Raw genomic sequence first — 15,456 nt, 5'->3', positions numbered from 1 at the left:
CTAATTAGATGTTTTCATACAGATGTATACAGGCAATACTGGTAGGATGCAATGAGAAGATTTTTAGCCTGAACTTTCATGCTTTGAAACTAGCCTTGGCCTTGGTTTGGATCTTGGAGGAAGAGGAGATAGGGAAACAAACTGCAGTGGTTCTAACATTTGTAAAATTCAACAGGCACAAAGTAGTCTGGCTGTTTCATTTCTTCTTCTTCGGCATTCATTTTATTGAACAAAGCCAAATGATTTACATTTTGAGGATAATAAGAAATGAGACAAACATTTTTTTAAGCACCTACATATCGGGCACCACAGTAGAAACTTTAGTTTGGTATTTTTATCTGCCACAAATAATTGAGGTAGGCATTAATATGAACATATTAAAGATGAGAAAAGAGAGCCTTATGGATGATTAATATCATAAGCCATAAGGGATGGTGACAGAATCCAAACTCCAGTTTTTTTGACTCTGGTCCCTTCCTGTTGTCCATGTCACACTAACAGAGTGGAAGTTAATGCCAAGCTAAGCTGGGCCGTGAGGAATGTGCAGCAGACAGAAGCTAAAGCACCACTTTTTAGAATAAATACTCTCAGCATCCTAATGAGCTCCGATAGTCCAGCGTCAGCAAAGTAGCACTCTTAGAATAATTATTCACAAGCTTGTCCGACACACAGTCGCTCTTAACCGCCCCCCCCTTCGCTGACTTCTGAAAGAAAAAAGAATGCTCAGCTAGAAGTGCCATTCCTAGTCTCCCAAGTTTTCATCTTTATTTTTTAGTTCTTTTCTGTCTCTTTCTATTTATTTCTGTGATGCCTATCACCATGGTGTCAAAGTATCCAGACAAACATATTAAACTAAAGCAAAACATATGAGGGGATTGAAAAGCTAAGCTTTCCAGATCTCGCTCCTCTGGGGCTAAGTTGCTTTTTGATGGAGAGATAACTGTTTGTGCCAGGGCACCGCGTGGCCATGCTGGCAGTGTTGGGAATGGGTCTTGGTGGAACTTGGCTATAATTTATACACGGACATGCAATTTACTTTTCTATTTTAGAACCAGAGTTGAGGAAAGGAAACCCCAAAGAGGAAGATATAGAAAGTGATCCCTTATGATCTCATAAATGCTCGACCTCTAAAAATAATACCCTGGAACCTTAAATATACCAGAATGAAAGCAAAATGTCTAAAAGACTTGAGAGCTCTGAATCATCTTATTTCTCCCATTTCAGCCACCTATCTAGGCCATCCCACTGTTTTGTTTTTTACATAACGGGTTGTTGTTAAAATAGGACTCTTCTCTGCCATCAGGCCTAATGCATGAAGTCTACAAAGCTCTAATGTGAAATTTTGTTTGTTTCTGACAAACAAAGCTTGCCTGTAGATCAGGCAGTGGAGCTATCCACTAGATAATCTTGGAAGCCAGGCAGTGGTGACACACTCTGTTAAGCCCAGCACTTGGGAAGACGCTCAAGAAAGAACAGGATTTCAAGGCCACCCTGAGCTATGTGAGATTGAATCAGACTAATAGAGAAGCAGGCAGGTGGTGGAGGCTCATGCCTTTAATCCCAGTACTAGGGAGATAGAAACAGGATTATAACATAGTGGAGACAGGAGCTCAGTACATTCAGTCTGAGGATTCAGAGAGAAAGGATCTTGCTCCCTTGGTTCTGAGGATTTCATAGAGGTAAGCATTAGGTGCTGGCTGCTCTGCTTCTCTGATCTTTCAGCTATCACCCTCGATCAATATCTGACACCAGGTTTTTATTAATATGACCAATTAGAATCGCCCTACACTCTAAGGCAGATAGAACCAATATTTCTGCAATGAGAAGCAAGGAAGGTAATTATAGCACGGAGATCTGTGGGTAGGGAGAATAAAAAGTTCTGTAGAAAAGGAAGATACTTACTATCTAAGTATTTTATATAGAGCTAATGTCTTATCCTCTGTTTGATCTTATCTGTCTTCTTACTCACTTTACTACAGGCATGATCAAACACAAGCACACACACACACACACACACACACACACACACACGTTCATTAAGTCATTAGTTTTCTGGAGTTGTCACCATTTATTTAATACTCTGCTGTCTGATTTTAAAGTCACATTTAAATAATATCTACATGGTTGAGATAGAAGTGCCCAGTATTCTCACACAAATAAGCCTGGCATTTCTGAATGAAGTATGAAAGTGAATGGTGATCTTTTGTTTATTAGTTTGCTCATTCTTTTTTTTTTTTTTTTTGATGCATGGTCTTACTGCACAGCTCAGGCTTGGGCAGAACTTGAAACTCACAAGGCTCCTCATCTACCTCCTAACCTCTGGATGGATGGCAGGTGTGCATCCACATGCCCCAGCAGAACGACTCTTTCCAAACAAAAATCTCATTTTGCATTTTCATTGATCTTCTTGTTTACAAGGCATTTTTGAGTATCAAAATCAAAATCTTCAATGTGGCCTGTCTCTGAAATTTCTGAACTGTCTGCAGCCCTGTGGGCATTGCTGAAGCCCATTTCTGCCTTTCCCAGCTTTCTTGTTGTTGTTGTTCCAGACGGGCCCAGCTGGGGCAAATCTCTCAGGTCAAGCTATACCCAGTTCATGCCCTCCACCAAAATTAATCCCCCCCCCCAGCCCTTTGCCTGGAATCTCCATTCCAACACATTCAGCAATGTGTGTTGAGTTTCGTGAGTGTAAGTATAATGAATGCTCCTCAATAAATTTAGAAAGCACTGAAGTTTAAGGAAAAAGAAAGGTCTCACCATTCAGCTCTCCACTGTAGCATTTCACGTGTTTCTTTTTTCCCCCATGAGCATGCATCCTTCGAAAACCTGTGACAGTTTTCTGTTTATCCAAGAATATATAAACACACTTGTATTTATTTGTATGTATACGTGTCATTTTTCCTTTAGATTTCTTTTTTCTTATTACTTTAGATTTGCAGAAATCGATTTTAATGTTCATTTCCTGAATGACGGAATCAGATCTGAACAGGTTTCTAGGGAATTCCTCTGTGTAGTTCTACTGCCTGTCCCATATCCCGCCATCTCCCAATCTTTGTTATAGGATATAAAGTTTTAGGATCAAAATTTTATTGGAATGCTATTAATATTAGAAATCATTCAAAAGTAACCATTGTTATCATTTGTTTATAGCACTACATACAATTATCTGGAATGCGGAGTTTCAGCTAATTTAATGTTTATTCGTTTTTTTATTCTTTGAGATTCTCTCTCTCTCTCTCTCTTTTTAAATCTGGCTCTTTGTCAGTCACCTAAACTGCAGGAGTAAGCAACATTTTAGCTTAGATTGCTAATGTGATCTTATTCTCAGCCAACGTGACTGAAGAAAAACAACCTTCTTGCATGGAGACTCAGATACCTTATTTTGTCTTTTCTGTTCTAAAGTACAACAAAGTAGCATTGCTTCATGGCTCTGTAGCTGTTAGCGTTATGTAGAAAATGTCTAAAATCGGACAAAATTCCCTCCTTTCTATGTGTATTATCCCACTGACTACAGTAATTCTCCTTTATCAAGATATTTTAAAAAGTTTTAATATAATATTATTTCAATGTGGCTTCTTTTCTTACTTTTATCCCAAACAAAGTAAAATGTGTCAAATTCTTTAATTAAGAATTACTTTTATTCCTTGACTTTTTTCGGTTAAGAATGTTTTATTGTCACTATTTTGATCAACTCTGGTGTTTTCCCCCCTTTAGACTGGATCTTTTAAAAAATAAAACATTTGTGTTTCTTTTGTTTTTAATTGAGGATTTTAGATATGCCCATACTGTGTTTTCCTCAAATCGGCCCTGTATTCCCGCCCTGATTTTCACTTTGCTGGCCACATGTATATTATTATGTGTTGTCCACTCTGTCCTCTACAGTTTGGGAGAAGGTACATGAGACTAATTTCTGCATCCCTGAGGAATTATTCATTTTACTTCACTGAATCAATTGGGAGGTGAATGTCACATTTTAGGTTTTTTTTGAAAAAAATTTTATCCCTTTCCGTCTTCACTTAGGACTTGAATTCCACAAGGTCTTTTGCATAGATAGGACTCTTCTTAAACTCTGTTGGGAGGCAGATGTCTCATTACCAATGGTTCAGAAAAACTCAGGGCCTCATTGCCTCTTTAACCTTCTGAACAACAGAATGTGTCAAATGTGGAAAGAGAGAGGCATAACTTTTTCTTCCCCTTCTTTGTGTTCCTACAAGGAAGTCAGTTATAGCCACTGAATTATGCCACTGGAGGCCCATTCAGAAAACTCACATTCACCATCCATACCTACCTTTCTTAAAAGACTTAGACATAGTTGAACAGATGAATGTAACCAAAGAGGTACTAACTCAGGAGACAGTGCACTAAGTAAAATAAGCCAGACGACAGGGCTCAGACAGTGAGATACGAGACAACATGGTGTTCTTACTTTCTTTCTTGCTTGCTTGCTTTCTTTTGCTTTGTTGTTTTGTCTTTTGAGCTCATTGGTCATAGCTTTAGAATTATTCACAATTACTCTGGAAGCATCTGCAATAGTTTTTGTCAATCTTAGTTTGTTTATTTTACTTTTACTTTTCAAGTTTGGCCCATTTCTGAATTATAACCATTATAGGGAACTGTGGAAATATTACAAGAGGGTGATAACTAGGTATCATTTTAAGGTAAGAAATGTCTTCTGGGATCCAAAACCAACTAGATGTATCTTTTTCTAAGAAGTTCAAAGCAAATGGCTCAGTCATATAAATGAATGTGTATTACATATATTTTTCTTTAAGACAGAATTATAAAGCATTTCTTCCTGAAAATTTAGAATTTTGCTGTATTTGAAGCAGATAAGACTATAAGTAAGTTATGTTAAATGTCTGTCAATGTCCTTTAAAATACGTTTTAAAAGTTATACTGTGGCACCAGTTGAGACAATTCAAAGAATTTATTTATTTTTATTTTTTTAAAAAAAGAAAAAAACTATCTCTTTTCTATTATACAATTCACGTTCCCATTCCCTCTTCTCCACCCATTTCCTCCACCCATCCCCCCACCTCCTATTCACTCCCCAATGAGGGCAAGGCACACTGCCCTGGGGAAGGTCCAAAGACCTTCCCACTACATCTAGGCTGAGCAAGGTATCCATACAAAAAGAACAGGCTCACAAAAAAAGCCAGCACAAGCAGCTGGGATAAATCATGGTGCTACTGCCAGTGGCCCCTCAGTCTGCCCCAGCCATGCAACTGTCCACCACATTCAGAGGGACTAGTTCAGTCTCATGATCGTTCTTTCCAGTCCTGCTAGTGTTGGTGAGCTCCCATTAGCTCAGATTAGAACTAGAAAATACCATCCTGAGTGAGTTAACCCAGACCCAAAAAGATAAATATGGTATGTACTCACTCATAAGTGGATACTAGCTACAAACAAGGGATATTGTGGCTATAGCTCATGATCTTAGAGAAGCTAAGTAACAAGGTGAACCCTAAGAAAAATATATGTAGATTGATCTGGAAAGTCGAAATAGGCAAGATCACCTGACAAAATTGGGAACATAGGGTTGGGGGGAGAAGGGAGGGTACAAGGAGAAGAGGAGTGGAGAAGGCGAGGAGTGAGTAGAACTTGAGGGGTGGGATAGTTGAGATGGAGGAAGAACAGAGATGAGAGCAAGAAAAGAGATATCTTGATTGAGGGAGTCATTATGGGGTTAGCAAGAAACCTGGCTCTAAAGAAATTCCCAGGAATCCACAATGATGACCCCAGCTAAGACCCTAAGCAATAAAGAAGAGGGTGACTAAACAGACCTTACCCTGTGGTCACACTGATGAATATCTTAAATATCACCATAGAACCTTCATCTAGCAACTGATGGAGACGGGCAGGCCCGCAGCAGAGCACTGGACTGAGCTCCCAAGATTGAAGATTGGGAGGAGTAAAAATATGAGCAAAGGGGTCAAGACCATGATGGGACCACCCAGTGATTCAAAGAATTTAAGGGGAAATTCTATGTGAGATTTTCTAAAGATAAATGAGCAAAGTGTATGCCAGTTTCTTTTTTAGCTAAACATTTCCCTAGATGAGCAGCATACGATTATCGCCACTAGTAATTTGGTAGTTCCGTATCCTGATGGTAGACTAAAGATCTAAGAGAAAATGAATTTGTGATATGGACATGTACAAAGCAAAAAGAAAGGAATGTCAAGAGTGCCTAAGAGGAAATGAGTTGGAATAGGATGTGGAAGCTGACAGAGATGTGACTTGGAGTATTAGCAACCGAAATCAGGCATTGCGAATCCGGTAACAATTAATATAATCTGACCACTTATCTCTCTGATCCCCTCTTTCTTAATCCTTTAAATGACTTCATTATGAACAGCCATACTTCAAGCTTGCTTTCTCGGGCAAATGAAAGTCTATAATTATTCATCATAAGAAACTGAAGTGAAAACATCATACATAGTTCTCACACATCCTACAACATGGATGATCATAGAAAATAGCATGCTAAATGAAGTAAACTAGACTTGAAAGGAAAACATATTGCTTGAGTCTACTTATATTATATATCTGTAATAGGTGAATTCATAGAAAAGGGAATTAAATTCAAAGTGAGCAGAGCCTTAGGAGAGAGGGCATGAAGGGTATTGTTTAGCAGACTACACAATCTTGTGCATGTTAATAACACCACAGCACACTACACTTTCAAATTATTAAAATGATTGGCTTTATACTTTATGTATTTTCATATATAAAATACATTCTAATGTCCAATTTTGCTTCTTAATATACACATACTCCTTGAACTATTTTTTAAACTAACAATTATATTTAGGTTGGTGTTATGGTGATTTGCATGAATTACCACAAACAAACTAATAAAATGAGCAATACTAATAGTCATTATAAATATCCTGCAAACATTTATGAAATGATGCTCAGGTCTTCAGTCATTATAGCTACAAAAGTATTTAGGAGGTAATTATTCACCCAACAGAAAAGAAATCTCATCTATCTCTTCAAAATGAATCTTCGCAACATGGCTTATAATTCTGCACTACAGAGGTGCATGTGATGATCAATCAAAATGTGTTCCATATGTGAGCTTCCCACTGATAGCTATGATGAAAATGGATGTTGCAATATATATCTCTATGTTATCACCACGCAGGAAGCATGAGTCATGAGAACGTAATTGAAAAGGCTCATCTCCAAGCTCATTCAGGAGCTTGACCATCGCCTGCTCTCGCCTGAATTCCCCTCAAGTGTAGAGACTACGGACCCGACCGTCCCTAGATTTATCGAAGCCCCTTCATCTCATGAAACATGAGGGGAAATGTTGCTGCTTTTCTCTTTTGGCTCTTCTCTTCCAAAATCCAGTGTTTTCGCTTCAACGTTCATGAAGCAATCTCATTCCCAAAGGGAGCCTGACATCACCAGCCCACTCCCATTGTTCCGCCTCTCAACAGTTCCGTGATAAATGCATGTCCTACCCCAAACACAAAGCTGACATGGCTTCAGACTAAGCCTGGGGAAGAAAAGAGTCAAGTCAATTCCCTAGACCCTCATAATTTTCATTTGTTGAATATTTTATCTCAGATGAATCATTTCATTGGTTGTACTCACTTCCTTCCTAGTTTGATAAGTTAATTTCAACTTTATTAGCCCAGATTTCAGCTGATTTACTGGTTTTTTTAATCTGTTGTTTCCCTGTTTCCAAAATGGTCTCATAAATAAAATCTTTTATAATAAATTTAACTCAACACGTATTTTAGAGTGTCATATTCTATAAAAGTAGTCTATGTGGAAGTATTATAGTGAAGGTGACAGTTCTCAACCCTAAAAATTTAAACCAAATGGGAAAACTTAGATAGTATAAGTAATATCTGAAGTGATTTAAGAATTCCCTTGAATACATGGATTTTACACAATTATGAAAATCTTGCCAAGAGATGTATTCTTTATGACCAACATTGTAGCAAGGTTATAGTGTTTATTATCACCCCTTTATCCTACTATATTGAAAGGTTCTCTAGGGTAAATGTTCTCTTAATTTTTTTTTCTTGCATCCCTGGAAGCAATAAAATTGTTCAGACAGGATTTTAGACATATCCTGACTGGAACAAATATTTTGAGATTGGGCTTCCTATTTAGGAAATACGTTCCCAAGTGGCAAAGATTTTTTTTAGTGCTTATTTTTAATATGCTGTATTCATTCTACAAGCCTGATCCAGTAACTGAAAAGTCACGGTGTGATGAGTAACTGCATCTGGGTACTGCCAACTAGACCAAGTTAGAAGAAGTCAGTGTGAATCCAGTTCTCCTTAGCAACAGGGTACCCTGAACGAGAAATTCATTTAGTTCACTTACTGGGGGTACAGATAACAAAAGCTAACATTCAGTACTTAAAAATGGTTAAATAAAACAGCATCAATTTTTTTCCACAAAAACAGAATTTAAAAGGTGTTGGCTGAGCCTCGTTTAGCAGGAGGCTTACAGAGATACACTATTGTCATTAATACCAGCATATAGATATTGACTGATGATTGATTACAATTATAAACGTGTTTATCATATGACTGATCATCAGAGCAACAGCAACTCTGAGCGCTAGAGAGGAAGGAAATGAGACTCCGATGTGAGGGCCACTCTCAGGTGGAAAGGATAAAGAGAGAGCCTTGGAACCCTGACTGTCTAGCCCTCTTCAGCTTATGGCCAACCACAAAGACTCTTCCAATGAGAGACACAACTGTGAATTTCTGAATCTGGCATAAGCACCCACATTTCATTTTATTTTCTACTGGGGGAAGGTGATTTTATTCCCAAGAAGGATGCAGAGTAGAAAATCCATAAAGCTTAGTTTTCCTGTAGTGTTAGTTTCTGCTGCTGTTGCTGCTGCTGCTGCTGTTGTATGCTTGTTTAGAATAATAGCCTCTTGCCCTCATCTCTCCCCATCTTCTCCAAGAAGAAAAAGAATGAAGACACCTCTGGCCGGTGAGACTAAGGGTGTTGCCTGTGCTGTTGACAATGCAGCCCCTACCTCTTCAAACACCATCAGCTCTCTGTGTTGACAGCATCTGCCGGGGAAGCTGTTTGTTGCCCAGCAGATCTGTGACCAGGTTGGGAAGTTCAACACAAGGAAGAAGAGAGAGAGGATCTGATCATGCTTCTACGCTATATATAATAATTCTAATGTGATGAATTTTTTCATCAGATTTTATTTGAACTCATCAAAGTGCAGGCAGGGTATGATTAGGGATTGACTTCAAGTTCTAATGATAATTGAGTTTGGCAAATTATGAGAGCATTTTAAGCTTCACTTGGGAAATGAACTGCAATGAACATATGAATGACCTTTTTGTGTCCAGAATCCATCTTTATTTTGCTCTTTCTTGGGTGTGTCTTCCAACACACAGCTACGGATGTGTGCTGTCTGCATTCATTCAACTTTCATTAAAGAAAAGAAAATGAGAAGCTTCTAAAAGTATTAGTTGCTTTTTTGTTGCTGTAATAAAAATACCATGGCCAACTGCAACTTAAGGAAAAAGGGTTGATTTTGGTTAATAGTTCCAGATGGCAGCAGAAGGCAGCGGGTCACATTTATTGGCACAAAGGAAGCAGAGCAGGGATTTTGAAGGCTATACTTTAGCAAAGCCTAACCCCAGTAAATTACTCCACCTCCTAGGAAACCCACACCCTCCAGAGACTTTCATCAAGGGGAGGCAAGTGCTCAAGTACCTGAGCCCATGAGGGACATTTCTCATTCAAACTGCCAGATAGATAGTAGCACTGAAGTCTCAAAATACAGAAATCTATATATGTGCACATACAGAGACATACATGCACATAGGCACACACTCAAATAAATGCAAGCTGGAGCTCCATAGTCTGAAAATCCTAAATGCTCCGAAGTCCAAACCTTCTTGAGCACCAATGTGGCACCACAAATGGAAGGTTTACACTTGGGGTGACAGGTTTCAACCCAAATAAGCACAACAAAAGTATTGTATAGAATAGCCTTCAGGCTTGTACAAGGTGTATATAAAATATAAGTTGGGGGGGGGGCTGAAAAGATGGCTCTGTGTCTAAAAGCACTTGTCACTCTCCCAGAGTACCTGGGATTGATTCCTTGCACCTACGTGGTGGCTCACAACTATCTGTAACTCCAGTCCCAGGCATGCAACACCTTCTTCTGACCTAGGCAGGCACCAGGCACACATGTGGTGCACAAACATACATGCAAGAAACACACACACATTTTATTCTTAAACCTGCATATCATCTACAATGCTTTATCATATACATTCAAATATTTAAGATAGAAATGGAAATGAAGTCTGAAGATTTCTTACCTTAAGAACCTCAGATAGATAGGTAGGCTGTGAATCCATAGACAATGAGGCAGAGTGAGGCCATCAGGGAGGGAAAAAAGAAGAAAATTTTAAATGATAGCTTGGAACCAATCAAATTCTGGCTCTAGCATTACCGATTAACTGATTTTTTTTTTTTAAGATTACAAAATGTCTTCAAGACTTAAGGTCACATCTATAAATTTAAATAGTGTTACTTCATTCTATGATTGATCTGTTTATAAATAAAACAGCTTAACACCATGTTTCAGATACAATGAGAAGTCATTAGTCACTAGTACTATTATAGTATTATAACAACACAGTTCAGTAAATTGATCAGCCATTTTTATCTATAGATAGTAGAAAATAAAGTAATACAATTTAATGATAATGAGGCCAGCAAAAAAGCAGACTTTGCTTTAAATGAATTAAACATTTTAATAATTCTTTGTTTTATAGTTTTATTCTCACTATTTTTCTTTGCTTCGGAACATTTTTTAATTGTGAACATGGCTTAGAGTTCTTTCAGTCCCCAGTGAACACGATTATTCCTGACCCTCTCAACTGTGGCCGATTTCGGATACAGCAGTTAAGCGACTATCTCTGCTTTGGATCCTAATTACTGAAGATAGTGTGATAAAATACAGACTTGGTTGCTAGGATATACAGCTTTAAGGAAGCACAGACATCACCTTCTATGGCATGGTAGACATGGTTTAGTTGGCAGCTATCACAGAACCCAGCAACAAAAGAAAAACAATCAGAGACTGCTCCTGTGTGTCAAGCCAACCCAAATTTCCTTTGCCACAGTGTTACTGTGGGTTTGAAGCCACGTGATAAATCACACAATAGGGATATTCAGAACCAGGTACTCAAAATAATATATAACCATCATCAAGGTCTCTTAGGAGGAGGATTACTCATCATGGAAACTTCTCTTTACAACAGTTGAAGACCACTACCGACAACCACAACCAATCAAAATGCGAAACTGTGGAGCCAGATCTCAGGGGATAAATCTATAAAATACTACTGCTTGGGAAACATTGCTTAAGGTGGTGAAGAAAGACTGGGAGAGTCAGAAGATCAGAATATTCTGTGAGGCTCTGAAGCCAGAAGCTGTATCCATAAAGTCTTACAAACACGACTGCCTGGACATGAGATGAACAAGGACATCAGCAACAAGCTGGCTAAAGTGGGCGGGAGATAAAGCCAAAGGCCCAAGAGGCCTCAGTCCCACACACAAAGGCAACTAAGGAATACTGAGCAGGAAGAAAGAACACAACAGCAGGTTATCCAATACCAAATGGTCAAACCGGAAAACATAATGAACCTAACATGATATAGGAATTTATGCAAACAATAACAATTATTGAAAAAAGAGGCCAGGAATTTTAAAGAGAACAAGGAGGGTTATATGGAAGGGTTTGGACAGAAAAGGGGAAGGGATAAATATTGTAATTATAATCTCAAAAAAAAAAGAAAAATTAAAGAAAAGGAAACCAGGAATGTTCATCTCTGTTATTGGTCTCAGGTTCCTGTTTTATGTTTACAGAAACCTCACAGAATTACAAAAGAACGGTTATGTCTTTAGTTGGTAACTACAGTGAAATGTTTTACCAGCCTTCAAAAGGAGAGCAAGCAAAAAGATAAATATCCCACAATAAACCGTAACATGAAAATATTCTGTTAGTATGTGTGTTTGTTAAATTTTAGCTAAATTAGAAGTCAGGTAAAAGACATAATTAAAAGTTACAAAAGAAAACTACAAAATAGAATAAGTAAGATGAGGAATGAACATATTCATTAAGCATAATGTAATCTGAATTTTTACACAAATTAAACATCCTGCAAAAACACTGGACTACATGGAGAGATGTTAGTATGCATTGTAATTCTATTCCACTTTATATTTTCAAAGAAAATTTGGACAACTCTCACTATGCTTCTGGCCCTTGGACTGTTTTTCTTATCTTCTCTCAATTGATTGGTCCTATGCCAATGGTTATTTTTCAAATGGGAAAGCCAAGAAGTAAAGAAATTAACTCTTCACGATAGAAGCATCACAACTGCAATTCTTAAACTCTGAACACCCAACATGGAGGTTCTTCTCTTCTGGAAAGAAGGAGTCCTTTGTTTTGGGAGCACAAACAGAATGACATCAGAACATACAGTTGTGTTCCACCTTTCCCCTTCTGTGTGGGTTTTGAATGGAGGATGCCTGGGATCCTCGCTGACAGAGGCGTAATAGAAACGCCTTCTGGTCTCTCTGGTGTGGACTGTGGTCCCTTTGACCTTTGATGTCAGAAGAGGAGGGATGGGCTCCTTGGGTCTTTAAATAGATATTTTATTTTACCTGAAGTGGCCAAGCTGACTTCTCGAGCTTCAAAGGCCTTTTCGACCCACAGGCAACCTCAGTGTGGGTGTTTTCAACACAGCCCTGACTAAGGGAAAGACATTGTGCCATCTAGTTCAGTTCAAAGCTAAGCAAGGTATTCCGGTGCCCATGACAAGGTAAAACATAAATGAAAATGGAATTTTTATTCTCTTTAAAATATTTGCCAAAGTAATCGTTCTACAACCATTACTAGAAGGTTTAGCTGATTAGATTCTAACATCTCACCCAGTAAAATACTAACCAAAATTATTCTAAACATAAGAGAGAATCCACTTTCATTGATGAGTTTATGTCAAAATCACTGTGGTGCAGTCATCTGTCTATGCCTGTCTCTTGGGTTTAGAGTTGAAATATCTAAATGCTGGTAGAAAAGTTAAAACTGCAGAGTAACAAAGCAAACATCAGAGGAGTATTTGACAAAAGCAAAAAAAAAAAAGGTAGCTAATTAAAATTTTACTTCAGACAAGTTTTCTCAGAATGTTCTAGACTCCAGCTTTCACCATTGCCTAAGAATTATTTGGGCTAAGTTAGTCTCCTTCTAACTTCCTTTGGATCCCAGCTGAGGCTGGGTTTGAGACTCAGAGGCGGGTCAAATGTGCAGTAAGAGCCTTGGACAGGATCTCTGAAGCTGGAACGAAGTCTGGCTTCGTTGTTTTTCTGTAGTTTTGAAACCAGCACAAAACATCAAAATTGCACGTTAATGAAATGGGTGTTCCCAGTGATGTTTCAATTCATGTGTGTATTGTGTAATGGTTAAAACAGATTAAGTATACCTCCTTATATAGTTATCCTTCTGCTTTTCCCACACTGCCCTGAGGCAGATTCATAGGGTCACCTTGTTCTTGATTCCCTTCATAACTTAAAGGGAAAATCACACAATGACCAGAGCCCTAGATGTCCTGAAGATCATGGAAGTGTGTGTCCTGAAATTCCTTTCTGCAGGCGGCACCAACCTGGACTTTCAGATGGAGCAGTGCATCTACAAAAGGAAAAGTGATGGCATCTGCGTCATAAATCTGAAGAGGACCTGGGAGAAGCTGTTAGCTGCAGCCAGGGCTATTGCTGCCATTGAAAACGCTGCTGATATCAGCATCATCGCCTCCAGGAACACTGGGCAGCGAGCTGTGCTGAAGTTTCCTGAGGCGGCTGGAGCTTCTCCAATTGTTGGCCGTTTCACTCCTACCACCTTCACATGCCAGATCCACACAGCCTTCAGGGAGGCACAACTTCTAGTGGTGACTGATCCCAGGGCTGACCACCAGCCCCTCACAGAGGCGTCTTACGTCAACTGCCCCTGTTGCCCTGTGTAACACAGACTCACCTCTTGGTTATGTGGACATTGGCATCCCATGCAACAACAAAGGAGCTCACTCAGTCGGTCTGATGTGGTGGATGCTGACCGGGGAAGTACTCCGCATGCATGGCACTATCTCCAGTGAGCACCCATGGGAGGTTATACCTGATCTTTATTTCTACAGAGAACCGGAGGAGATTGAGAAGGAGGAGCAGGCTGTTGCTCAAAATGTTGTGACCAAGGAGGAATTTCAGTGTGAATGGACTGCTCCAGCACCCAAGGTGACCGAGTGTGTAGGTGCTCTCCACCCATGCAGCAGCTCCCTACTGCAGGCTGGAGTTCCCAGCCAGCCACTGAGGACTGGGCAGCAGCTCCCACAGTAACTGAGTGGGTTGGAGCCACCACTAAGTGATCCTGAGCTCCTCCATAGACACCTGAGCAAAGATGAAAAAGGTGGAAGTTCCTACAAGCTGAAAAAAATATATTTAACACTTCTTCATAGTGAAAATTTTCAATATCCTCCCTTCCAGCTTTGTTAGCTGTACAGTTTTGAGTGAGCATCTTTAGATGGTCATGTGAAATATCACACCAGCACATCTCAGTCTTAATCTCAAAGTAGCTTAGCAACCGTTGGCCACTCTTTCTCCTTCTGTCTCATGCATCCCCAGCCTTCACCTTTGAGAACCACCACCTTACCCATACCTTCTTTGTGAGCAACAGTTTTAAAATTAAACATGAATGGGCTCCCTAAACATCGTAGTCTCCTTTTCTGTTCATATCACCACAGATGACTGACTTTTCTTCACTTTGTAACTAAATATCCCAAAATACATATTTATTTCTGTGTCAGTTAATAGACCTTTATGTTGACTGCATATTTTGGTGACTGGAAATAGTGTGTCAGAGAAAGTATCTTTCAGCAAATGACACTAGAGATACTGTGTATCCCCTGTACAAGTTGATGTCAGACTTATTGAGAGCATTTGCCTATTTCACCCAATGTGTAAGCCAAGACTGCTCATTCATTTCCTGGCTGCCCAAACCCGAATAATAACACAAAAACTATATTAATCATAACACTGTTTGGCCAACAGCTTAGGCATATTTCTAGATAACTCTTACATCATCTATTATTTTATGTTTTACCACCAGACTCATGGTTTGTTACCTCTTGCGTCTTAGGTGGTTACATGGCATCTGCCTCCTTTGGCTGCTACATGGCGACTCTTTGACTCCACCTACTCTTTCTATATAATCTTCCATCCTGGCTATACTCTTCCCTGCCATAAGCCAAAGCAGTTTTATGTATTAACCAATAAGAACAACACATATGCAGGAGGACATCCCACATCACAAACATCACTACTTCTCATAACTAGTGTCAAATGTAGGTACACTACTTTGTCAAAAATCTATAGGTGCTCAAGGATCTGGGA

General features: G+C 39.1%; 1 pseudogene; it reads left to right on the top strand.

The window, feature by feature from the left end:
• Positions 1 to 13,604: 13,604 nt before the first annotated feature.
• LOC121461461 lies at positions 13,605 to 14,432 on the top strand (annotated as a pseudogene).
• Positions 14,433 to 15,456: the final 1,024 nt, after the last annotated feature.

The sequence above is a fragment of the Microtus oregoni genome, unplaced genomic scaffold (genome assembly GCF_018167655.1).
Source record: "Microtus oregoni isolate MIOR12 unplaced genomic scaffold, Mior012 000022F_ref0000154, whole genome shotgun sequence".
NCBI classification, from domain to species: domain Eukaryota; kingdom Metazoa; phylum Chordata; class Mammalia; order Rodentia; family Cricetidae; genus Microtus; species Microtus oregoni.
Note: the sequence above shows the minus strand (reverse complement) of the source record. Positions and strands in the feature narration are given on the sequence as shown.